This window comes from Myotis brandtii, unplaced genomic scaffold, assembly GCF_000412655.1.
Source record: "Myotis brandtii unplaced genomic scaffold, ASM41265v1 scaffold400, whole genome shotgun sequence".
NCBI classification, from domain to species: Eukaryota; Metazoa; Chordata; class Mammalia; order Chiroptera; family Vespertilionidae; genus Myotis; species Myotis brandtii.
In genome coordinates this window covers 351,226-378,263 of record NW_005365373.1, presented here as the reverse complement: position 1 = coordinate 378,263, position 27,038 = coordinate 351,226, and the positions used below count along the sequence as shown (strand labels likewise).

Below are 27,038 nucleotides of genomic sequence, written 5' to 3'. Positions count from 1 at the left end.
TTTCAGCAATGTTTAGAGAACTATTCTATACGTGCTCCAGAAAGGCCATGTGCCATTATGTATGAAATTTCATAGGCTGTTTTCATTTGTTGTGAATCTCTGAGGTGGAACTAATAGGGACAGAAACACTTGTTTTCATAATCATGGAAGAGACTACAGTTGAACGAGATGAAAAGTACCTCTTCTGGACATTAACCCATAATTATTCCAGGGCCTGTGGCTTGTATCATCTTTTAGGACATTCTGAGGACCTCCATAACTTTCCTGTAGCTGAAATCACTGGCACACAAAATAATATAAAGGTGCTGTGAATTCTGCTGGCCCCTCTAGGGTATGCACCTCAAGGTTGTTGCTTGACAAGCAAGAACTCAAAGCTAGCGAAAGGATATATATTATGCAAATTGTCCCCTCAGGGATTTGCACAGGAGATAGGGTATTCTATCGCTCACTATGACATGTGCTGACCACCAGGGCAGTGTGGAATGAAGGAGGGCCCCAACTGGCAGCCCGAAGGAAGGCTCCATCCGGCAGCCAGAAGGCCCCAATTGGCCCCTTTTTGCCAGCCAGGCCTAGGGATTTTACCCGTGCATGAATTTCATGCCCTGGGCCTCTAGTAATCCTATAATCAGTTCCAAGGTATGTCTTTTGTAAGCAGTCAGCATTCCTGTCCATGGCAATAGTCTACACTGCTTGCCAATATTTGCTGCCACTGAGGCAAGGCTGTTTCTCCCAGGAAATAAGAATTGACATGCAACAAAGTGTACTTTTCTGATGTGTACTATTTGGTGAGCCTTGAAATAGAAATAAAATTGTGAAACTGTTAAATGTGAAATAAATTCACCTGTACCTCATACACAGGATGGGGCAAAAATAGGCTTACAGTTGAAAGTACTGCAAACACAGCGATTATTCTTTTTAAAAAATAATTTAGAAAATACTTTTATTCATTTTGGGGGTTGGGGGAGAAAGGGTAAGAGAGAGGTAAACATAGATCTGCTGTCTCCTGCAGGCCCCCTACTGGGGACCCATTTGGGGATGTGCACAGACCTGGAATCAAACCAGAGACCTTTCAGTGAATGGGATGACACCCAACCAGCTGAGGACACTGGCCAGGGAAAAGTTTATTCTTGTATCATCATTTATTAATTATTGTATTATTTTCCATACCAACAACTCTAAGCCTACTTTTGCCACATCCTGTATTTTCCTCCAGCCCTTTTATAATCTCTTTTTGTGCCTTTCTCAGTGCTCCATGCAGTCATTGATTTCCCTTCCTTTAGAATAGAATAGTTCATATTGTTCATAGTTTTATAGGCACTGTTTGGTGTATATTCTTTAACAAATACTGGTTTCCTCCATTCTACACAATTATTTTGGGATTCAACAGTAATGCTTATGTGAATACTAGTACTTGATTTTTTTTTTTATTGCTGAGTACTATTGGATCTATTGATCTATGATTTGGGTTATTTCAAGGTTTGAGGTATTATAAATAAATCTGCTGGGAATATTTGTGTTCAGTTCTCTATATAGACATGTTTTACTTCTCAAATTGTTGCAGTGTAGTTGAATGTTTTACATTTAAAATATGCAGAACTGTGACCCAAAATGGTGATTGCTTTTGCCTTTCCACTAACCCACAGTATATAAAAATTCCAGTTTTTCTGCAACCCTGCCAGCACATGCAATGGTTAACTGTTTTAAATAGTAGCCCCTGAAATGAATATATTGTTAACTCTATTTCATTTTAAATTCATTTATTCTAAGTAATTTTTATGATGAGGGTTTATTTCATACATTTATTTACACTGTCTTTATTTCCTTTGTTAAAATATCAGTTCAGAATCTTTTTTTATATTGTTTAAATAAATTTATTATTTTAACCAGAAGAAGGACTGTGCAGCATCTAAGACATATGTTTGAATTTCACTAATTCCTCAATGACTCAAGTGACTCCTTTGCCATATGGAACCATAGATATTGAATACTGGGAGGAAAATTGTTTTTCTCAATTTTTATCCTGTGTTCAATTTAAGCCAACTTGTGCCATATATGTTTAATTTGCATTGTTTACATTTTCCACCACTCTTTTTTTAAGTCTAAGCATTCAGTAATACATTAAGGGAAGTATAGGTTTGTAGTATTTGTTAATTTCCCTGGTGTAAATATTCTCATTGTCTCCAGGTTCAAACTGCCAAAATGATGGCACTGAACATAGACATCATATTTCAGTAGCACATCATTATATTTATTTTTTTTAACATACTGATACAGTAGCAACAAATTTGCTCAAGAACGTTCTTAATAAAACAGTAAAATAATGGGAAGTGGCACATTTTAAACATTTTTTAAAAGTTTAAATATAATTGAGTATAAATGTATTTTTTGTTGTTAATCCTCACACGAGGATATTTTTCAATTGATTTTTTTGTGTGTGTGAGAGAGAGTGGGAGGGGTAGTGACAGAGAGTAAAATATCAATGTGAGAGACACATCAATTGGTTGCCTCCTGTCTGCACCTTAACCAGTGCCAGGGATAAACTCTGTAACCATTACATACACTTGATTGGAATCAAACCTGCAACTCTTTAGTATTTGGGTTGACACTCCACTGAGGTAAACCAGCTAGGGCTAAAATATACATTTTCTTAACATGCACTTTTGATGTTTCCATACATCCCTGCATTCCTGAAACCAAATTCCTCCTGCCCTTTTCAGTGCTTCTTTCTTGACTTATAAAATAACTGATACAAGGACATAGTCAACCTTTGTAATAGCTTATAGGAAAAATATCTATATTATTAACTCTCCTCATGGTTGTTTGTTTTTTTAATCTATCTATCCCCAGGTACATTGATGGCTTATTTTACTTATAATCCCATCTGTATCTGGCCATGCCTGGATAGCTCAGTTGGTTAGAGCATCATCTCAATAAATAAAGGTTGCAGGTTCAATCCCTGGTCAGGGCATATACAAGAATCAAGCAAATAATACATAAAAATAGTAGAACAACAAATTGATGTTTTGTTTCTCCCCATTTCTCTCTAAAATCAATATATATTTTTTTATTCATCCAGTCAGTCAACACACGTAAACACAAGCACAACCCAGGGAACTATGGGGAATGAGCAGCCAGGGTTTTCATGGGACAGAGCATGCAATGATGGAGAGGACAGGAGGGGAGGTGCTGGTGCTGTCAGTGTGGAGAGTGGGTAATAGGGGCTGCGCTGTACAATTACCCACAGGGGATTATGACATCAGTGCTCCCTGAGACTAAAACCAAATCATCCAGGAGAATACCTGCCCCTTGTGGTCTCTGCAACTTCCAGGTGGGTATTGAGATTGGCTTATTTCCAAGTGGATGAGAAGTTGATTCCTCTCAGGTGTCAAAGCTGGGAGCAGCAGTGGCTGCTAGGCAGGTGGCTGTGGGCAGGCAAAAGCCCAGGGCAGATGTCAGGGATAGTTGGTGCTGGGCCATGTGTGTGGCCCTGAGACCCTCACCAGCAGGACTGGGACTACTCTGTTCTTTGGGGCCATGGTTAGTGGGACAGGGAGCAAGCTCTGTTGCAGGAGTTCCCAGGCGTTCATCATCTGGGAGTCAGCATGTGCTCCAAGTAAAAACTAGTGACCCGGGCAGGTGCAACCTAATCCTCTGTAACAAAGTGCTCCAGCCATTGACCTGACCGAGGAGGGAGAGGAGCCGTCTCTACAGAGCCTGATTCCCTTTTTGACAAGCATGATGGGTCACTGAGTGCTGAACCACGTGGTCCTATTGTGGATTGCAAATGTGGTGAGGTTTAGCAAGTAAAAGAGGTTGTCTATATTTATCAATCTAGTGAGAGAAAAAGGCCCTGATCTTTCCTGAATGAGTAAACATCAAGTTTGGTCTTGGTCATTGTGTCTCAATGATAAGAGCATCAGCCCACACACCTGAGGGATGCTGAAATAGATTCGCAGGCAAGGTCATGTACCTGGGTTGCAAGTTCAATCACAAGTACACATTGACTCATGTGGGGGAGGCAACTAGTCGATCTCTCTCTTTCACAACCATGTTTCTCTCTCCCCCTATGACCACCCCCCCCACCTTCCCCGCCCCATTCCACTCTCTCCAAAAATTATAGAAAAATATCCTTCGATGAGGAATAACAACAAAAAGAACCATTCACCCTGCTGTGCTAAAATGGACCCTCCGACTGCACAGCCTACCCTCCTAAGGCTTTTCTGCCTTTGCCTGGGATGTTCTCACAGCTGATGGGGCACCCTGTGTCCTTCCCAGGAGTTGACAGAGGAGAGTCTGAGGCAAGTCCCCGGGAGGGATTTGGGTACTGTATCTGCCTGAGAGGAGCTGGCCAGGGCTCTTCTGTCTCCACTCTCCTCTTCCCCATCCCCCAAACACCTGGCTCACTGTAACTCCACCTCCTTCTATATCTGGAAGCAGCCCCCTGGTATGTTGGACCCTCAAATCAGTTCACCTTTGGAAAGTCCTACCTTCAACCAACCCACACACACTCCTTAGCCCCACTGGTATTTGAGTCTCTGTTTTTGCTTTTTTTGGGTAATTTTCCACTTTTTTATTTAAAATACTTTTTTGTTGTTGTTGTTAACTCTCGCCTGAGGATATTTTCCAATTGATTTTTAGGGAGAGTGGAAGAGAGAGTGAAAGACAGAGAGAAACATGCATTGGTGTGAGAGAAACATTGATTGGTTGCCTCTTGCACGAGCCCTGACCAGGTACCAGACTAAGGAGGAGCCTGTAATCAAGGTACTTGCTCATGACCAGAATCAAACCTGGGACCACTTGGTCCACAGGCCGATGCTCTATCCCCTGAACCAAACTGGTTAAGGCATAATTTCTCACTTTTACTTAATTAAAAATACCCCCACCTCAGCCAGTCCTGGAGGTAACATTGATTCTCCAGGAAATGGTGCTGTTTTTTCAACGGCGAGAACATTCTGCAGTACAAGCAATTCCAGAAGGAGAGGCTTGGTCTCAACATAATACCACATTGGAGGTTGCATTGTAGGTGGTGACTTTATCCCCAAGTTCAGTCTTCCCCTGTAGTGAGGTGATGGACCCTGGACTCTGGGGGATAGTGTGCTGCTAGTTGTATTATTGGTGGAGTAAATAGGTTTGGACCTTAGACATGGTTGGTGAGTGGGTTTCCTGAGAACACATGGTGCAGGGTCCTTGAATGGGTGGGATGAAGAAAGGCTCTAGAGATCAGCACTTGAATCAGGCTGGATGGAGGGGCACTACCAAATGGCGGGCACAGCTGAGATTTGTAATGTCTGAGGATATGGACACTGTTGACCCCAACTGTTCCAGACTCTGAAAGTACAGAGTCCCCTGGCCCTGGGAACTGGTGTTCTAATGAAGGACAGCGCACAAAGAATGGGCTGGGATAGCTAGGACAGGTAACAGGAGATCAGGGGGAAGTTGAAGCTAGGGGTGGTCACTGGGGGGCCCCCTGAGGAAATCTGGGCACGAGTGGCACAGACCAGGTGGGTAGCCTGCAAGGAGCATGCCCTGCCCATTTTGGACCTGAAGGGGGGTCACTGTGGCTGGTTTGAACAACAAGGATCAGAAAGTGAGGTCATGGCTGGGCTGTTGACACTATGGGAGGACTTGACCTTCTCCTCAGGAGGCCTCACAGTTTACCTCGAGCTCCAAGCTGCCTTTTGAAGGGCTGCTGGGCTGTACCTTCAGCAAAATCAATGCCCAGAGGGAAATTAACAGTACTGAGTGCAAATAAAAAGTACAGTGGCTTTAGCATTTTTGCTTATTTATGATTAAAAGTGTATCTGTAAGGTACTTTAGTATACTCACAAGGATAGTTCTCCAGAGAAAAATGACAAATAGAGAAATTTATTAGCAGACAGTAATGATGATAAACTTCCACAGAATTTGAAAAACAATCTGGCCACAGGCCACCATAATGGGGCAGGATATGCAGTAGGTGAAATAATATTTGAGATAATGAGGAGCCTTAGACATTTACAATACATCTTTCTCAAGAAGGAATCTGTAGAAACTGGCCATCAGCCTCCATGTGTCCTCTAGGGGAATCTCTGCTTTACGAAACACTGAAAGTTGGCTGACTCCTGCTTTCTGTGGTGCTGGCAGTGTTTTTAGGCATCAGAAACTTGGATGCCTCTTTGTAAAGAACAGTTTCTAGTTCACCCTTGGCTGTACCCTCTTGCATGTCTAAAGCTATGTTGTAATCCTTCAGAATAACCTTGTCCCATGGGTAAGTTAATTTTTATCACTCAAAGACTAAACTAAGTTTAAAAAATAAAGAGATGACTTTATTCAGATACCATCGGATTTAATGCTTAAATGGAAGCAAGGTTGGGATCATGACAATGACACTAATAGTGTGGTATTTGTCTGAAATTCATGATATTGTTTCTTTTAGTCTCTTAGGTGATAGAAGACAGACTTCCACTGAGTTCAGATGATTCTGTTACTGTTCTAGAAAGATTGTTCTAAATTGAATGATATGTTTTGAAAAGTCAACAATTTAATTCTTTTTCAATTATTTTTTATCCTCAACCAATGATATGTTTATTGATATTAGAGAAAGAGAATGGAGAGAGAGGGGAAAAAAAAAAGAAATATCGATGTGGGAGGAAACATCAGTCGGTTGCCTCCTGTACATGCCTTGAGCAGGGTTGGAATAATCCACAACCTAGGTATGTGCCCTTGCCAGGAATCTAACCCACAATATATTTGGGGTGGAAGGGAGCTATCAGATCATGTTCCTATCAACTGAGCCACCAGGCTCGGGCAGCTCCTTAATTTTTTTTTCAACTTGTTGTTCTATTTATTTATGTATTCATTGGTTGATTCTTTTTTTTTAATCTTTAATTTCTTTATTGGTTAAGGTATTACAAGTGTGTCCTCATCCCCCAGCTCCTTAATTTTTAACGTTTCCATCAAGACAGTGAATTAGAATGACTCAGCATTTGGGGGAGTGTTTTATTTGCATGTGTGTGTGTTGGTTGTATGTTTGAATTTGCTAACCCTTTGTATGTACCTAATTGTATCTGTGTCTGTTTGTGTCCTCTTTATGTCTGTGTTCTGTGTCCGTACATGTCTGTTTGGTGAGGGCATGTGTGTGTTCATTGTGTGTGTGTGGATTTGCCCTGTGGTTCACTCTGGGTGACCCTGTTTTCTTATTTGTGCTTCTGTGCATGTATGCATTTCCATCAAGGTGTTGCCCTTGTCTACAGTGTGGGTCTCTATGAGCCTGGCCATAAGGCCTGCACCTGAGTGCCCAACATAAGCTGTAAGTGCTCAGTACCTGAGTGTTACCCTGCCTCTGTTGTCTGTATATTTCCCTGTGAGTTTGAGATCTCTGCATCCCGGCAACAGGCAGCTGCATTGGCAATCTCCCAAGTTGTGATGGGAGTAAAATATGTTCTTCCCCATCCCCCAAGGCTGAGCCTATTCTGACCCTGCTCTTCTAAGCCTCTGGTGTTTCCCTGTGAGTCTCATCGAAAGCCCCAAGGATGGATGAAGATATGGGTGAGTTCATAGAACCTCAGGATGGTGGAAAGTAAAGAATTGGGAAGTCTCTGCTGTCAGAACAGACTTATAGAGTGTGGAGGGGCATGTTTGGGAAGGACTCTGGGCCTTATGGGAGGAGCAGGAGGATCCTGGATTCCTAGAAATGAATGAGTGGATGGGTGCATATGGGGCAAAGCTGAAGGAGAAGATTCATAGGCCCCTAATTCCCCCCTAGGAATGAGGAACTGGATAACCTTGGAGAGGGCTGGGGAATTCCTATGGAACTCCTGGTCCCTGGAGAGCAGATAACTGCCCTGTCCATGTGAAAGCAAGGCTGAAACCTAATATAGGAAGGTGCCTGGGGCTGCTCAGAGCATCTGCTCAGACCTCTGGGCTCTGGTCACGTATTGGCGTGCATGTCCTCCTCCTGACCCCGAACACTGGGGTCAGGAGGGATAATTAGGCCCCGTTCTCTCCAATGGGGATAAGGAGAAATATGAAGGGACCACATTTTGCACAGATTCATGCACAGAATGAATGGAAACCACAGGATCATCATTGAGGTTAATGTCAGCATTTTTACCATCAGCCCCACCTGATGGAGCATTCACCTGGGCAATGCAAAAGATATAGAGACTTGGAGGCAGGATAGTGACAGATATTAGTTTAATATAGATGCTGGAATGCTTGCAGTCCTGTAGCCTTTCGAATCAACTCTTTTAACATGTGCATTCCACAGTGGGAGAACCAAAACAGGAGGGATTTACCCAAGATTACACTCAGAAGTGGGTTCTGAGTTTGCTGACAATGACATCTGACCAAACTACATTTATTGAAGTTCACACCTTTAATTTTGCCAGTGATGGTTTGGGGCAGCTCAGGGACCAAGTCCACCTGGATGAGGAGAAAGAGAACCATCCTGACTGACTTCCACTGTCATTTCCTACCAAATGCCACTCCATTCCTTTGCCCCTGCACAGCCCCAAAAGAGGCTGACACCACATGGTCTCCTTACTGGGGCTCACCAAGTATGTCAGCTTCTGCTGCTGAACCCTGATGTTGGCTGCAGCCTGTGATATGCTTTGACCAATGCAATGTGGTGGGAGTGAAGCCTATTACATGTAACAGAAGAGTCTGGAAACACTGAGACTGGCCATGATCTCTCTCCATCTTGGATAACACCTAGCAGGAACCTACATAGTGGCTGCTCCTTTATCCTGGTCCCAGGAGAACAAGGGGTGAACATGTGACATGAACAAGAAAGACACCTTCTTTAGTATAAGCCATTAAAGCTCTGGGTCTGATTGTTACCCATCATAACATCTAGCCCATTCTAATGGGTACTCATTAGCAATTTTATTGTCTAGGAGGCAGCAGAGCCTAACATTAGAAGTCAGAACACTGTAACTATAAACAGATAGATTTGCCTTCCAGCCCTGACTTTATTAACTCTACAATCAGGCAATTTATGTTGTGTCTGAGCCTGAATTTTCTCTCCATAAAGTAGGTGGGTAAACCATCTCAGGTTGTGGAGAAGATTAAATGAAATAATAATTCATGTAAAGCATTGAATCCAGGGCCTGGCACTTGTTGTAAACATCCAGTAACTGTTAGCTCCATTGCTTCACAATGTGTACAGACCACAAACATTTAGACAAAGTAGGAAATGTCAACATTTTGGCATATGTATCCATTCAAATATTGCTTTTAAACGATTAGGGTAGGATTACATATATTCTCTCATAGCCTAATTTTTCTCTTAATAATGTGATATTTTTATATTAAAAGTAAAAAATATGACAGATGTAGTTGCTCAGTTGGTTGAGCGCCCTCCCATGCATGGAAGGGTTGCCAGTTTCATTCCTGGTGAGGCACAAACCAGGTTTTCTGTTTGGATGTCCAGAGCGGCAGTGGGCATGCAGGAGGCAGCTGATCAGTGTTTCTCTCTCTTCATCTCATTTCCTCTTTCTCTAAAATTCAAACAAAAATCTTAAATATATAAATATATATGGACATTTAGGTTTTTAGTCTTCAATAATCATTGAAATAATACTTTTCACCTCAGGAAGTTTTCTGAGCTTCACAGAATCTGAAATAATATTTCCAAACAAGATATCAGTAACAGACAACCTGCAACCAGCCACCATAACCTAAAGTTGTCATTTTATTTGGGGGGACCACTCAGGTCCCCAAAGCCAATATTGCAATGGTCAGTGAGTGACTGGGATCCTAATGCCACCTGTTGGGCCTGTAAAAGTACATTATCCAAAGGTCAATGCACCTAATGATGTCTGGGTTTAGCCAATGAAAGCCCAGGAGAGGCAAATGATTCAGGTGCTCATTGGTTTGGGTGTGACTTCTGGCATCGTTCTCCTGGTGGTCATTCTGGCCTCTTTATTCTGTTACCATAGTCAGAGGCTCCAGCATTTTGGGTTAAAACTACACCAAGTCATCAGAGAATGTGTCCCAGCTGTGCAGAGTGTGTCTGAAGCTTGTTGAGCAACAACTGGTGAGATTGAAGTCTCCTTGCTTCCCAGAATCCTCTCTGCTTACAGAGTTCAACTCATCCTCACCCAATTTTCTTTCCAGCCTAGGGTTCTGGTGCCTTTTAGGTACTGCATCCCAGGTCACAGCATCCAGAACAATGAGTCTCTGGTGGGTAACACATGGTGTGACATGGTGAAAGAGAGTGACAGGTGGCAATGCCACCCAGCAAGGACATGGTGGTGTGACTGACCTTGGAGGATTCAGGAAACTCAGGTCTGTTTTATTTCTAAAGGCAACAAAAAAGATGAGGCAAAGTTTTGCATGAGAAGTTTTTCTTTCATTTTCAGGAAGCTGCTGCCAATGATTACTTGTGAACAAAAGAGGGACAGTGTCTGAGTTAGGGTTCTCACCTTTTCCCAAAACTCCCAAGAGGAAGAACAGACTAGAAGCGAGATGATAGCTGTTTGGGACAAGAAGGAGACGTCCTTTGAAAGATAATATAAGTGGCAAGAGTGTGTACTCTGGTCTAAGGCCCTGAGGTAATGCAGTAATCTCAAGGTCACCTGGCCCTGGGGCTGGGCAAGGGTACAGAGCATCCTGAGTCCATGGGTCCTGGCAGTGGTTGCCAAATTCTTAACAGACCTTTCTCTTTCCACATATACCTGCAAACACAGAATCACTCACACTTCAGGGCTTCACACTTGTGGCCTCTGAAAGTGTTGTCCTGGAACTGTCCAGCCATTCTTCCATCCCTTGTATCTGGGGGACCTTGAAGAGATACCAATTTCAGAATTCTAAGTCCAGTTCTAGGGTAATATGAGTGATCCCTGTTTTTGGCAACCAGCGGAATGGGATGTGAGAGGTCCTTCCAGGCATAGGTTACTATATGTGCAAAGGCTTGGAGTGAAGACTGAGCTCATTCAGGAACCATCAGGTGTCTATTTTTTAAAATTTGGAACTGGTAACAGTGAGACAGGAGTGAAGTCTAGAGGAGCTTTGTGATAACTTGGGAGTCTGTTCTGTAAGTGATGAGAGTAGTGGGAGAGTTTGAGCAGCTGCAGCAGGTGATCTGACTGAGGTCTCATTATACTTCCTGTGGCTAAAGCAAAGTGAGCAATATGGGTGTGAGGGAGGTGGTAGAAAGACTAGGATGGAAGCTGCTGTGATAGTTTTGGTGAGTGTGACAGTAAGTGGCCCAGGTTGGTAGCTGTGGAGTTGAAATAAGCAGTTGGATTCTGGCTCGGTGTTTTAGGTGTGGTCACCAGAATTTTCTAATTTTGAGGTTGAGAGACAAAAGTCAGGGATGATGTGAAGGTTTGCATTTGGCAGCTGGAGGTATGGAAAAACAATTAGCTGAGATACATATATTTATAGTAGGAAGTGTAATGTTCATTGCAGATACAAAACTTTTATTTTGGTCTGTTAGGGTATGAGATATTTCAGAGAGCAGTTCTTGAGCATCTGGAACTCTGAGGAATAGTTTGAGATGAAGACTACTTAAAAAATAGTGAAGAGTATGGACCAGAGAGGAGTTGTAAATCACCTTTTTAAATTGGAGGTAGAAGAGTAATTCAAAAAAGGTGAAAATTGGGCTGGTGCTTAATTACCTCTTCAACAATCACCAGGATTTTCTTGTGACCGACTGTGTGTTGTGTGTTCTGGAGTGTTGTTGACAGTCTGGATGATTTGCTTAGGGGCATGAGTGGTCATCTGTGAGAGTCACTGGGCATGGGGTAGAGGGCCATAGGAAATGGGACTTGGGTACTGAAGGCTGTGACAGAAGAAGGTATATCAAGTGCAGCACTTGTAGAGATGCTGAGATCTGAGATCTGATGTGGTTCTCAATAAATGAGGCTGAAGGAAAACAATTTGGGAGGGAGGTCTTCATAGGACTGCAGGCTGCTTCTATGAGTATAGACTACCAGAGTCAGTTTAGTACGTCATCCAGTTTGAATTTCCCAGGCATTCTGTTGACCACAAATGCTGAGTAATAAGTAGGAGGCCAATAAGAGGAGTATATAGGATGTGGCTGTGGGAGTGTAGGTTAAAGAGAGGTTTGGTAGAAGGAGTGATGTGCACTTGGAGAGGTCATGTTCATTAATGGCCACAGGGCCCTGATATTGACATAACAGTAAATGAAGAGTGAGTACATCTATGGTGATGACTGGATGATATGATATGGGGAATTTTAGGGTAATTGTATGAAAATAGGGATGTTGTGGTGCTACATGCCAGGTCCAGAGTTTAGGTGTCATATATGTGCGCATCTGCCAGTTGTTGTTGAGAGCTTATACAGTGATCAATGGGAATTAGATAGCATACATCAGTGTTACCTGGGCTTGAAAATATCTACTGGCATGGGAAAGGGAGAAGGGTAAGTGAGATATACATTACAGAGATGGTGATTTAGAATTTTAAAAAGAAGGTAATTAAAAAACAACCCATCTTCTTAATGGCATATTTTTGTTATCTTTGAGGTAGTGACTCTGGGAACGAAGCTGTATGAGAGAAGTGTGATACAAAAAATTATGTGCATCAGGCAGTGCAAAGTGATGACCTCAGCACCCTCGGATTGGGTTTGAAATGGTGTAGGGTGATGCCATGCGTTTCTGAGTCTTTGAGGGAGAATCTGTGGGACGACAATGATATTGCCTAACAACAAATCATCCTCACTCTCTTTATGGTCAACATTTATCCATATCCTATGATGGTGACACCGACTGCATTAACAAGAGGTAGTATGGCCTATATGTGATGCCCAGAGCTCAGGTATAGGCAATCTGCACATCTGCCATTATTGTTGTGGGAGATACAGTATAAGTAGGAACATAAGAAGAGAGTGACTTTGATGAGACCAGGCCCTGTTATCTTTTTTGATGTGGGAGTAGAGGGAGCAAATGGATGTGGAGGTTGGGGAGCAGGACAAACATAAAATCCTAGGAGAGGAGCTGATAATAGGCTGAACTGTCTCAAATATGACAGAATATGAACTTTGAAGATGTGGCCATTGGCTTCTCTCAAGAGGAGTAGGGGATCCTTGATGAGTCTCAGAGATTTCTGTGCTGCAATGTGATGCTGGATGTTTTTGCACTTGTATCATCCGTAGGTGAGACCTTCACATCTCTCCTAGTGTCCTGAAGTGATGTCCTCTCTTCCTATGTTCTCCACCTGCAGCTTTCTCTTTCCCACATCCAGTCCGTGGTCTCTGCTAATTTTCCCACTTTCTTGTCAAATGTGCGTGGGCTACCAGAGCTGAGCTGTGTGGAGAGCCCTGAGCAATGAAATCCCCAAGCATCCCTAACACCCATTGTCTCACAAAGTGCTGAAAGTGTCTGAAAGTCACGAGATTCATAGAAAACTTAATGGGTCCCCTTTCTCTCCCTCTTCCTTGGAGGTTTACTAATTTCAAATCAATGGCTTGCACCTCTGCCCTTTTCCTCTAGGTAATATTTCTTTGTGCCTGCCTGTGCCAGGTTATGTTCTTTACTTACATGAACCATAGGCTGTTCTTGAAAGATACTCCTTCAATTGCTATTTAGGATATTCTTTCACTGAATACTATTGCATGCCAATTTGCTTTGGGCTACTGCCTGGTGCTCACCTCTGTTGTCCTTCATAAATACTCAAAATATTTAGATTTTAAGTATTTGTACAGTAGAAGGTAAAATGAGAACCCTGTTTTTCCACATGGTGAATATGCAGGATGGTCTCAGAGGAGTGGCAACTGGAGAAAGGTATGGCATAAGTTCTGTGTTCAGATCAAACCATGAGTCTGCTCATCACCAACAGTGTTTAGGTGCAGCTGCTACTGGCCACAAGTCATTTGTACATTTTCTTTCCCATACTTAATACTTTGCTGACATGTGATTTGATTTGGCTGCTGGCTACCTTCACCTTTGTGGCCTTTTAACATCACTCATTCCTCTACACTACAATCTCTGCAGCATTCTCCAACAGCGTCCTGTTCATGTGTTATGAGGTGCACATACATGCATAAGTATTCCTCGAGCACCAGATATTCATTTGTTGAATTTTACTTGGAATAAGACCTAATGAACCTTCTGCACAGCTTGCCCACATCACCAGCAGAGAAGCACTGCTGGACGCTCATAGCAGAAGAATGAGCTGGAGATCCTGCTTGTCATCCATGTGCTACTTGCCATCATTTTGTCATATTCTGGTGAGGTCTTTTCTGGTTTGTTGTCTTCAGAGGCCCTGAATTTGACAGCAACCTTATATTAATACTTCCTGCAGATCTCTTATTTTCATACAATTGCATGGAAACAGTGTATTATGTGGAATACACTTTTGTATTAGATTTTCCACCGGATACCAGAGTCAACATCCATGTCCTTATGATTCTCTATTTTTAGGTTGTTGTCATAAAATGGAAGATAAGGTGGAAGCTTCTGAACAGAGTATATCTGTGGCAGGAGAGTCACCAGTCAGAGCTTCTAAGACAGCTCCAGCAACCCAGAAGACCTTTCTGTGTAAGAGGTGTTTCTCAGTGTTAAAGGTATTTTGCACCTGAGTTACAAGAGGCATACTTTGTGGAGAAAGCATTCTTCAGTGATGCATGTGTGAGAGGCTTCTCTTTGAGTGAAAATACTCACCAGCAAAAGAGGGATCCTAGTGAAGAGAAACCATGGACAGAATATGTGTACAGGGCTTCGTTTGAGTCCAAGATTAGCTTCTACTTATATCTTGGTTGCCTTCAACCAATAAAGAAGTTGGGGAAGACCTCCCAGCCATCTCATATCATCTCCAGCACCAGGCAACTCTAAACACTGAGATTCCACACAGTGGCAGTGTGATTTCAGAGAAATTTATTGGTGTAAAAAGTTTTCATCAGAGAGATGAATATGAAAATACTGCCAGACACAACCAGAAAGTTGTTTAACACCAGGGTGGCTGCTCTGGAGAAGTGAGTCATGAGTGTAACAAAAGTGGGAATGTTTTTAGATAAATTTTTAGTCTCATTCGACATAAGAGAATTTGCACTGGAAAAAAGCCCTATGAGTGGACCAATTGTGGAAATTCCTTTAGTGAGAGTGCTGCTCTCATTAATCACCAGAGAATTCACGCTGGAGAAAAGCCATTTGAATATAGTGATTGGGGGAAGGCCTTCAGTCAAAGTTCTACCTTCATTCAATACCACAGATTTTACACTGGAGAAACACCCTATGAGTTTATTGAATGTGGAAAGTCCTTCAGTCGAAGATATGACTTCAAAACACTACCATGTTCACACTGGACAAAAATCATATGAGTATACAAATTGTAGGAAATCCTTCAGTCATAACTGTAACTGGATTCAACATCTGAGAGTTCACACTGGAGAAAAGCCAACTGAGTGTACAGATTGTGGGAAGCTTTCAGTCATAGCTCTAACCTGATTCAACATCAAAGAAATCACACTCGAGAAAAGCCATATGAGTATAAAGAATGCAGGATGTCCTTTCATCAAAGGTCTCACCTCACTAGACATCATAGAGTTCACACTGGAGAAAAGCCGAATGAGTGTAGTGAATGTGGGAAGTCCTTCAGTCAAAGATCTGACTTCAATAAACACCCCATGTTCACACTGGAGAAAAGCCATATGAGTGTACAGATTGTGTGAAGTCCTTCAGTCATAGCTCTAACCTGACTCAACGTCAGAGAGTTTATAATGGAGAAAATTCATATGAGTGTAGAGAATGTGGGATGTCCTTTTGGCAAAGGTCCCGCCTCACTAAACACCTCAGAGTTCACACTGGAGAGAAACCATGAGTTCACACTGAAGTATGAGTGTACTTATGGTTGAAGTCCTTTAGACAAATATGTAGCCTCACTCAACACAGGAGACTAAACACTGGAGAGAAGCCAGATGAGAGTGTACTAAATATGGGAAGCCGTTCAGTCTTAGGTCTCACCTCACTCACCACCTGAGTTCACACTTGTGAAAAACCCTTTAAATAGTGTATGTGGGAAATCTTTTAGGTGCAATCACCCCCTTAACAAAAAGAGACTTCACACTAAAGAAAACATGTGTGAGTGTCCTGATTGTGGGAAGTCCTTCAGCCCATAGAACAGCATGGAGGTCACACTGGGAAAGATCTCATGAGTGTAATGAATGTGGGAAATCTTTTAGTTGCAAATCTAGCCTGGTTACACACTAAGACAGTGGTTCTCAACCTTGGCTGCACATTAAAATCACCTGGGAATCTTTTTAAAATCCTGATTTCTGGGCCTCATCCTCCAGAAATTCTGTTTCTTTGTTATGGGGTGGGGCCACAACATTAGTAACAAAGAAACAGAATTTCCGGAGGATAAGGCCCAGAAATCAGGATTTTAAAAAGATTCCTAGGTAATTCTAATGTGCAGCCAAGGTTGAGAACCACTGCACTAAGAGTTCCACTGGAGAAAAGCCTTAGAAGTGAAGGGAAAGTTTTATTTTTCTCATAATAACACAGAAGGAGACTCTTTGGGACCCATTTACATGAATCTAAACCCCTTTTAATGGAACATACACTCTGCTAGATTCCTCGTAAGTGACAGGTACAAGTAAGGCTTAAAGGAGTTGCATTGCACTTACTAACATGTCCAGACCTATACCTGATTGATAGCACACTGAGAATTTGTGGCTGAAGAGTTTTCACCTCTAAGACCTGGATCACCTGAACACTGTCGCATGCCAAGTTGAATTTGCCAGGGATTCAGCATCAGCCACAATCTCTGCATGCTCAGGGGAAATGTATTCTGTGTTCTCACTTGTACTTGAGAAAATTATGATTACTCCAAGCTCTTGATAGGATCTTCATTCCTTTATCTCTGACTAGGGAATGCACCTGACCTAGAGTTCCTGAAGAGCACCTATCCCCAGCTAGGAAGTGGTACCTCTTTCATGAAAATTGTGGTTCTCACATTATGCTTTGATTACTTTAGATTCTAATTCACCAACATGCAAACTGCTTGCTGTCCTGTTCTAGTTTATGATCTTTTAGTAAAGTTTTTTTTCTTCTGTACCTTTAATTTTTTTTTGTTATATTCACTGCCTGGGTTGATTTGAAAGAAAGTTGTGATCTGACAGCATAGAGAGGTGAACAAATATTTTGGGGTCCCAAACTTTCTGTGGTTTGAAAGACACATAGTAATGGAAGAAAATTACTCTTTGTCCAATATTGACTTATTTAGTATTGCTGATCAAAGCCTTTAAAGAAATCCTGCATGACTTTGTGCATCTAATTTGCAGCCTGGTGGCTCTATTATTGGTGAGGTCATTGGTCACTCTGAAGAGGAGTCCTTTGTTGTGCTTCTATGAACAATATGCATTATATTCGGTGTTCACACTAAGCATTACATAATCCTCAGCAATGTTTAGGGCAGCAGTTCTCAACCTGTGGGTCGCAACCCCTTTGGGGGTCGAATGACCCTTTCACAGGGGTCGCCTAAGACCATCGGAAAACACATATATAATTACATATTGTTTTTGTGATTAATCACTATGCTTTAATTATGTTCAATTTGTAACAATGAAAATACATCCTGCATATCAGATATTTACATTATGATTCATAACAGTAGCAAAATTGCAGTTATGAAGTAGCAACGAAAATAATTTTATGGTTGGGGGTCACCACAACATGAGGAACTGTATTAAAGGGTCACGGCATTAGGAAGGTTGAGAACCACTGGTTTAGGGAGTTCTTCCCCACATACTGTAAAGGAGCCATGTGCCATGATGTATGATATTTCATATGCAGGTATCATTTGTTGTAAGACTCTAAGGTTTAAATGGAACCACTATTAGGAAAGAAACACTGTATTCATAGTGAGTGGGAAAGACTGCAGCTTATTACATGAAAATTGCCTCTTCTGAATGTTTTCCACAAACAGAGGTCTGTGGCTTATGTGATGTTTGTATACAGACATTCTCAGGACCTCTATAACTGTTTCCTGTGGCTGAAGTCATTTGCAGAAAAAATAATCTAACAGTTTTGGGGATTCCCCTGGCCTCTCTACAGTGTTCACCTCAAGGTTGCCTCAACACGCAAGACCATGTAGAGGAAGTATAATCCTGTAATCATTCCAAAATGTGTCTTTTGTAAGCAGTCAGCATTCCTATTGACTCTATTGGTAATAATCTTCACTGCTTGCCAATATTTGCTGCCACTGAGGCAATGCTGTTCCTCGCAGGAAATGAGAAATGATGCGCAAGAAATTGCACTTTTCTAATGAGTACTAACTGGTGTGCTTTGACATAGAGATAAAGCTGTGAAACTGTCACACATGAAATAATCCCATCTGTCACTCATATACAAAATGTAGCAAAAGTAGACTTACAGTTCTGAGTGCACAAATCACAGAGTTTGTTCTTCTTAAAAAATATTTTTTTAATTTTTAATTTAATTTTTTTTTTTTTTGGAAGAGAGGAAGGCACAGGGGGAGAGAGCATTAAACATACATCAGCTCCCTCCTGCACACCCCCTACTGGGCAACCAGGTGTGGCTGTGCATTGACCTGGAATTCAACCAGGGACCTTTTAGTGCACTGGATGACACCCACCTAGCTGAGGCATACTAGTGGGAGCAGAGTTTATTCCTGTATTATTATTAATCATTATTATTTTTCATACCAACAACTCTAAATCTACATTTCCCGCACTCTACATTTTCCTCTGCCCTTTTATAATCTCTCTTTCTGGCTTTCCCAGCCTTCCACCCAATCAATGATTTACCGTCCTTTATATTAGATTAGTTCATATTTTTCATAATTTTATAAGCACTATAAGGTGTGTACTTTTAACAAATACTGGTTTCCTTAATGCTATACAGTTATTTTTAGATTCAACACAAATACCTATGTTAATATTGAATTTGTTTTATTCTGAGTAGTATTGTATTCTATGGATAATCACTTTATTGATCTGTCCATAAAATTGGTTATTTCCAGGTTTGGTGTATTATAAATAAACTAGAGGCCCAGTGCACAATTAAATCGTGCATGGTTAGGGTCCCTAGGCCTAGCTGCAATCAGGGCCATGTCCACCGCCCAGCGCCTCTCCTCCACCTCCGTGGCCCCTGTCCCGTGAACTTCCACGCTCACAGCCCCCGCCCCATGAGGCTTCTCAGCCTCTGCTGCTCACGCCTGACAACACTCTTCTGCCTCATCAGACCCATAAAGCTCCATGCTCACAGCCCCCGCCCCGCCTCCACCACCCCGCAACGCTCCACGCTCTCCACTCCGCCCCACGACGTTCCTCCACCTCAGCCACCCGGCAAAGATCCTGCCCCGGTCCTTTGGTTGTTTGGGCCCACAGCTCCCTCCTCCTGCCGCCACGCCGCGGGCAGCCAGGGCCCACAGCTCCCACTCCCTCAGTTCCCTAGCCTGCTCTTTGGTCATCCGTCCTATCGTTTAGGTCGTGATGGCACCTGGATTTTTATATATTAGGATCTGTTTGGAATATTTGTGTTCAGTTTTCTTTGTTGATATATCATTTACTAATCAGTATAGGTGAATGTTTCACATTTTAACATAAACAGAACTGTGATTTACAATGGTAATTCACTTTACCTTCCCACACGTGCATAGTATATAAAAATTCTTGTTTTTTCTTCAACCCTGCCTGCACATGCAATGGTTAGTCTTTCTAAATAGTAGGCCTGGAATTGCATATAGTATTAACTGGCTTTTATTTTCATTCCATTTCCCTAAGAATTTTTTATGGTGAACATTTTTTCATACTTTTATTTAAACTATCTTTATCTCCTTTGTTAAAATGTTGGCTCAAAATGTTTACCTATTTTCAAATGAATTTATTATTTTGACCAATATGAGAACAGTTCACAATCTAAGACAAATATCTGAATTTGTCATTCCTCAATAACTCAAGTGACTTCTTTGCTATAAGGAACTATGGGTTTAGAATACTGGAAGGAAAAATTTTTCTCAATTTTTGTTCTATGTACACTTACAGATTTTATCTGCATTGTTAACATTCTCCACCACTCTTTTATGTCTAAGCATTCAATAATGGACTAAGTGAAGCCAGATTTATAATCTTTGTTAATTTCCCAGGAGTAAATACCTCACTGTGGTTAGTTTCAAACTGCCAAATGAAGGCACTGAATATGTATATAATAAGGTATTTCAGTACCAAATCATTACATTTTACTTCCAACATACTGACACAGTAGCAATAAATATCCTCAATAATTTTTTTGCCTAAGTGACTGTTAAGATGGAACAACTGGTCAACCGGTTGCTATGACACACACTGACCACCAAGGGGCAGACGCTCAATGCAGGAGCTGCCCCTTGGTGGTCAGTGCACTCCCACAGAGGGAGCACTGCTCAGCCAGAAGCTGGGCTCACGGCTGCCGAGCACAGCTGCGGAGGCTGGAGTGTCTCCCACCTCCTCGGCAGCTCTACCGGGTGGCAGCAGGCACAGCGGGGCCTGGATGAGCGGCAGTGAAGGTGCGCCCAGCCCCGGCTGGGGCTCCTCCCCAGCCGCCTGCTACTTCTACACTGCTACATCCCCCAGGTCCCGGATGATTGCGAGAGGGTGCAGGCCTGGCTGAGGGACCCCACCCGTGCATGAATCCATGCACCAGGCCTCTAGTTCATAATAAAATAGTAAAATAATTGAGAAATGGTTTTAAACACTTCTTTAAACTTTGGTTTACATATAATTGATTTTAAAAATGCATTCAAAAATATTTTTTCTTGATTTCAGAGAGGTTAGGGAGAGGGAAAGATAGAAACATCAATGATGAGAGAGAATCATTGATAAGCTGCCTCTTGCATGCCCCCTACTGGGATTGAGCCCACAACCCAGGCATGTTCTTTGACCTGGAAGCTGAAGATAGTCATTCTGGCTGCTTTGGTCAACCAGGATCAGAAAGTGGGGTTAGACTGTGCTATGGGCCCTGTGGACGGACTTGACCTTCTCCTCAGGAGGCCTCACAGTTTGCCTTGAGTCCCAGGCTGCCTGGGAAAGGGCAGATGTGAGGCCCCTTTATCAAAATCTGTGCCCAGAGGGAAATTTACAGTACAGAATGTAAATAAAAAATCCAGTGGCTTACACTTTTGCTTAAAAGTGTATCTGTAAGGTTCTTTAGTATACTCACCACAGGATAGTTCTCCAGAGAAAAATGACAGAGAAATTTACACAGAATTTCAAAACAAACTGGCCAAAGTTCACAATAATGGGGAAGGACATGGAGTAGAAGAAATAATATTTAAGATAATGAGGAGCCTTAGACATTTACAATAAATGTCTCTCAATAAATCATCTTTAGAAACCCAAAGTCAGGGTCCAAGAGGTATACAGGGGATTCCTCTGTTTTAAGAAAGACTACAAGAACTGGCCAGTTAACTTAGTGGTTAGAGATTTGACTCAAGGAGTGAATAGTCTCTGGTTCCATTATGGTCAAGGGAACAGACCTCTGCTGGGGGTTTAATCCTATACCCAGATTTGGGTACATGAGGGAGGCAACCAATTGATGTGTATCTCTCTTGTAGATGCTTCTCTCTCTCTCTCTCTTTCTCCACCTCCTCCCACCAGCCCACTCTTTCTAGAAGGTGACAAAAAAAAAAAAAAGAAACCCACGAAAACATCATAGTGTGAGACAAAAAAAAGAAAAAAAAAGAAAGCCTGCTAGTTGCCGACTCATGCTTCCTGCTTAGTGGTTTTAGACATTAGAAACATGGGTGTCTCTAGGAAAAGCATAGTTTCTAGTTCACCCTGGGGTCTACTCAGGCCAGTGTCCAAATCTATGTTGGAATCCCTCAGAATCACCTTCTCTCATGGGAAAGTTAATTTTTATTACTCAAAGACTAGCCAAAGCTAAAAAAAAAAATAAACATTACTTTATTCAGAAAACATAGGTGATTTTTGTGCTTAATAAAAGCAATGAGGGGATCATGACTATGACACTAATTATGTGGGATCATTCTGAGATTTGTGGTGTTGATTCTATTAGCCTCTTATGTGAAAGAAGACAGACTTCCACTGAGATCAGATGGTTCTGATAACTGTTCTTTATATAGATGTATGTTTTGCTTATAAAACTGTTGCAGTATAGGTGAATGTTTACTTTTTAATATATACAGAGCTGTGCTCAGAGGAAACATGCCCCCATATGCACCCATCCTGGACCCTGCCACCCCTTCCCAGACATTCTCAGGGAGGCAGCAGTGACCACCCTGGCTTCACGTTTCTGGCTGAGCTCTTGTCACCTGTCATTGCTCTCCTGCCCCATTGTTTTGGCATGTCCTCCTTTAGAACGCCAGCTCCTAAGGACAGGGGACTTGATACTTCCAGGGTCTGGAACAGTCATCAGTGTCCATAATCTCAGTCCTTGCAGATCACATCTATGCCTTCCCTTGACTAATGGCCTCCATCCAGCCTGACTCAAGTTTTTGAGTGTATATGGGTGCATATGGAGCAACACTTAGGGGGACAATTCCTAGGCCCATAAGTCCCCTCTAGGGATAAGGAACTGGACATCCCTGGAGAGGGCTTAGAGAGTCCTGTGAGACTCCTGGTCCCTGGATAACAGGTCCCACCTTTGCCCATGTGAAATCTATGTTGACATCTAATAGAGGAAGGTGCCTGGGGCTGCTGGGAGCATCACTCCCAAACTCCTGTATCCTGGTAATCTACTGGGTGTGCATGGCCATCAGGGAGCACTGAGGAAGAAGCAGCCCCAGTGCTCTCTCTGATTGGGATGGGGAGACCTATGGAGGGAACACATTTAGCACAGGTTCATGCACGGAATTAATGAAAACCACAGAATAATCATTGATGTAAATGTCAGCATTTTTCAGCGGAGCAATACAAATGATAGAGACTTGGATGAAGGGTATTGACTAATGTTAATGTAAAAGAACATGGATGCTGGAATGCTTGCAGTCCTGTACATCTGGGTCTTCACCTCCACTCTAGTGGGGGAATTGAGGCAGCCCAGGATTTACCCAGGGTCACACTCAGAAGAAGGTTTGGAATTTGCTGCCAGTGACATCTAACCAAACTCTTTTTCTGAGTTTCACTACTTTGGAATTTGCCAATGACAGTTTTGGGCAGCTCAAGGACCAATGCCACGTGAACGAGGAGAAAAGGAATCATCCTGACTGACTACTACTGTTATTCCTACCAACCCCCACTCCTCTCCTCAGCCCCTGCACAGTCCCCTAAACAGGCTGACACCATGTGGTTGCCTTAATGTCAGGTTTTGCTGTTGAAACCCCAATGTTAGCTGAAGCCCTGTGATGTGCTTTGACCAATGAAATGTGCTGGGAGTGAAACCAGTCACCTCCAACACAGTACAGAATGTAAATAAATGGAATCACTGAGATGGGCCACCCTCCCTGTCCATCTCTGATAACACCTAGCAGGTACCCACATGGCGCTTCTGATTATCCTGGTCTCTGGAGAATCAGTGTGGACATGTGGCATTAATTAGAAATATATCTGCTTTAGTATACTAAAGCTTTGGAGCTATTTTGTTACTCGATATAACATCTAGCCTGTCCTAATGGGTATGTTTTAACAATTCTACTCTCAAGGAAGCAGCAGATCATAACATTAGAAGTCAGAGCTCTGTTATTACAAACAAATGGGTTTGCCTTCCAGCCCTGCCTTTATTTAACTCTACAATCAGGCAATTTACTTTTAGCCTCTGAGCCTTGATATCCTCTTCATAAAATAGATGGTTAAACCATCTCAGATTGTGGAGAAGATTAAAAGAAATAATAATTCTTGTAAGTCATTGAATCCAGAGTCTGATACCTGTAGTAAACGTTCAGTAACTCTTAGCTCCATAGCTTCACAATGTGTATTGACTGCAAACATTCTAGTAATGTACAGAATGTCAACTTTTTTACCTTTGTAGCCTTTCAAATTTTGTTTTTAAACAAATAAAATTGGATTATACATATTCTCTCATAGCCTGATTTGCCTCTTAATAATGTGACATTTTATATTTTAAAAAGACCTGACAGCTGGAATGGCTCAGATATTTGAGCATCCTCCATGCACAGAAAGATTGCTGGTTCGATCCTGGTAAGGCACAAGCCAAGTATTCTGGCTGGATGCCCAGTGGGTAGGTGAGGGGTTGGCATGAGGCAGCCAATCTATGTTTCTCTCTTTCATGTCCCAACCTCTCTCTCAAAAATAAAATAAAACACACACACACACACACACACACACACACACACATTAGTGGCCCAGTGCACAAAATCGTGCACATTGAAAGAAAATTAGAAAAAATATTTTAATTCCACTATTCACCCTTTCTCTATAATAGAAGTGTCAACCAAATTCATGATTGACAATGACAGATGGAAACACATGCTTGCGATTGGCGCCAGTGAGAGCTTTATATGTATCACACATGTGCAAGTCAACTTAGCCTTTCATAGATATAGAATAAATTTGCTTAGTTAAACCTGCTTTCTGATTTAGCTAAACTTTTTCCAGCCCAGTGAAGCAACCCAACTTCTCTTTCAGGTAATTGTCAGCAACACAGCAGTAAATATCAACACAAAGCAGATTATTATCGTAGATCACCCAAGGAGAACAAAGGGTAAAACATTTAACCGCAGCAGTGTTTGACTATATTCCTTGCAATGAGAAAACCTGAAGTCATTTTCAAGGTCCACCATTTCTTACTTCTTTTCAGTCGGGTTAAGTTTCTAAGCTTTCTAAATCTCTGTTTTCCAGCTAATGAAAAGAAAATAGGATTCCACCAAGTCTTCTATCTACCTACTCCAGAACTTACTTCTGTGAGGATCAAATAAGATGAGGCACAGGAAAATGCTTCACAGACATTTGGTTAAAGAGTAAAATGTTTCCACCTGTGTTCCTGGAATTCCAAGGAGGCTAGTCACTAGGGAGAGGAAGCCGGACGTTGCTACGTGACGTCATTACTCGGCGCCCACAGCGACTGTTTCGGGCTGGGCTGGGATATGGGCTGCATTTTGTGCCATGGGGTCTTGGTAGCATCAGCTGCAATTTGGTGGGCTGTTGCTCCAGGGTGGTGGCAGAGCCTGTGTCCCACTTGGGGGAAGCTGAGTGTTGCTTTCTGGGCTCCAGGTCCGCGATGCTGTTTCTCTGCTGTTTCTCTGTGTGCGTCACGGCAGCTCCTGCATTAGTGTCTGCCCCCTGGTGGTCAGTGTGCATCATAGTGACTGGTTGGAAGGTGGGAAGGACACTTAGCATATTAGCCTTTTACATAGCTAGATATAGACTTCAGGAATCATAGAAATAATATTTTCACCTCAAGGAGCATTCTGAGTTTCCTGGAATCTGAAATAATATCTCCAAACAAAAATTAGTTGGAGACAACAATCCCCAGAAACTTGCCACCAGCCCCACAAACCTAATGTCATTTCTAAGCACCACTCAGGCTTCCAAACACCAATATTTTCAATGGTCAGTGAGTGACTGGGATCCTATTTACACCTGGGAGGCCTGGAAAAGTATGTTACCCAGAGGGCAATGCACCTAACGATGGCTGGGTTTAGCCAATGAAAGCCCAGGAAAGGCATATTATCCAGGTGTACGTGGTTGAGGGTGGGTGGGACTTTCTGCATCTTTACCTGATTGTCATGTTGACCTCTTTGGTCTTTTCACAGAGGTTAAGGCTTCCCAGCACCAGGTCTCCAGTAGGAAAAGCATCAGAGGCAGTATCCCCCCTGTGCAGTGATGTGTCTGAGGTTTGTTGAGCCCCAACAGGCCAGAATTGGCGTGTTTGTGACTCCCAGACTCCTCACTGCTTACAGAGTTCAACTCAATCTCACTAGATTTAACCCTCCAGCCTCTCAGGTCCTGCAGTCCAGGTCACAGTGCCCAGAACAGTGAGTCGCTCCTGTGTGACAAAAGGTATGATGGATGAAAAAGATTAACAGGCTGCACCACCACCATGTAAGGACTTGATGGTATGACTGAACCGGGAGGATTTGGGAAACCCAGGGCTTGTTTTGTGTCTAAAGGCAAAAAAGAGATGAGGCAAAGTTTTGCATGAGGAGTTTTACTTTCATTCTCAGGAAACTGGGGGCATGGATGGTCCTGACCAAAAGAGGGTCATTGTCTGAGGTAGGGTTCTAAACTTTTCCCAAAGCATTTCAGGAGAAGAACAGACTAGAAGAGAAAGGATAGTAGTTAGGGACAGGAAGTAGAAGTCCTGTAAATGATAAGGTAACTGGCAAGAGTGTACACTGAGGGCTTTAGCCTTGAGGTAATGCAGTCATCTCCAAGACACGTGGCCCCATTGGCTGGACAAAGATACTGAGCAGTCTGAGCCCATGGATCCTTGTAGTGGTGGCGGCCAGGGTCTCAACTGACCTTTCTCTTAATGCAGATTCCTTCCAATGCATAATTGCCTTGGAGTACTGATTTGTGGAGCTGATTTACGTGCCTCACACTCTTATGACCTCTGAGATATGGTGTGCTTGGACGGTCCTACCACTCTTCTAGCCCTTGGACCTGGGACAGTAAGCCTAGAACCCTAAGTCCAGGTCTAGGTTCATGTGAGTGGTCCCTGTGTTTAGGAGGTTCTCTCAGGCATAGGATCCAGAATGTGCAAATGAAGACTGAATTGGTTCAGGGACTGGCAAGTATCTGTTATTTTTTACAATAGGGACCGTTAACTCTGGGGCAGATCAGGTGTAGAGGTGCTTTGTGATAACTCAGATGTGTGCTCTGCTCTGGCTGAAGCCTAATGAATAATATGGGTGTGCTGGAAGTGGTAGAAAGAATAGTAACTCTCTCTCTCTCTCTCTCTCTCTCTCTCTTTCTCTCTCTCTCCATTATATATATACTAGAGGCCCAGTGCACAAAAATTTGTGCACTCGGGGGGTGGGGGAGGGGGGGTCCCCCAGCCCGGCCTGTGCCCTCTCGCAGTCTGGGACCCCTCGGGAGATAACGACCTGCTGGCTTAGGCCTGCTCCCGGGTGGCAGAGGGCAGGCCCAATCCCTAAGTGCAGCCCCTGGTCAGGCTCAGAGCAGGGCCGATTGGGGAGTTGGGGCGCCGCCCCGTCATGCACAGAGCAGGGCAGAT

At 42.8% G+C, this 27,038-nt stretch overlaps 2 protein-coding genes across 2 annotated transcripts in view; both read left to right on the top strand.

Moving 5' to 3' along the window:
• LOC102254796 (zinc finger protein 501) overlaps positions 1-27,038 on the top strand; it is a 181,689-nt gene that overhangs the window by 44,005 nt on the left and 110,646 nt on the right. The gene's annotated exons all lie outside the window — the stretch shown is intronic.
• LOC102257113 (zinc finger protein 551-like) overlaps positions 1-27,038 on the top strand; it is an 85,811-nt gene that overhangs the window by 32,013 nt on the left and 26,760 nt on the right. The window lies entirely within an intron of this gene.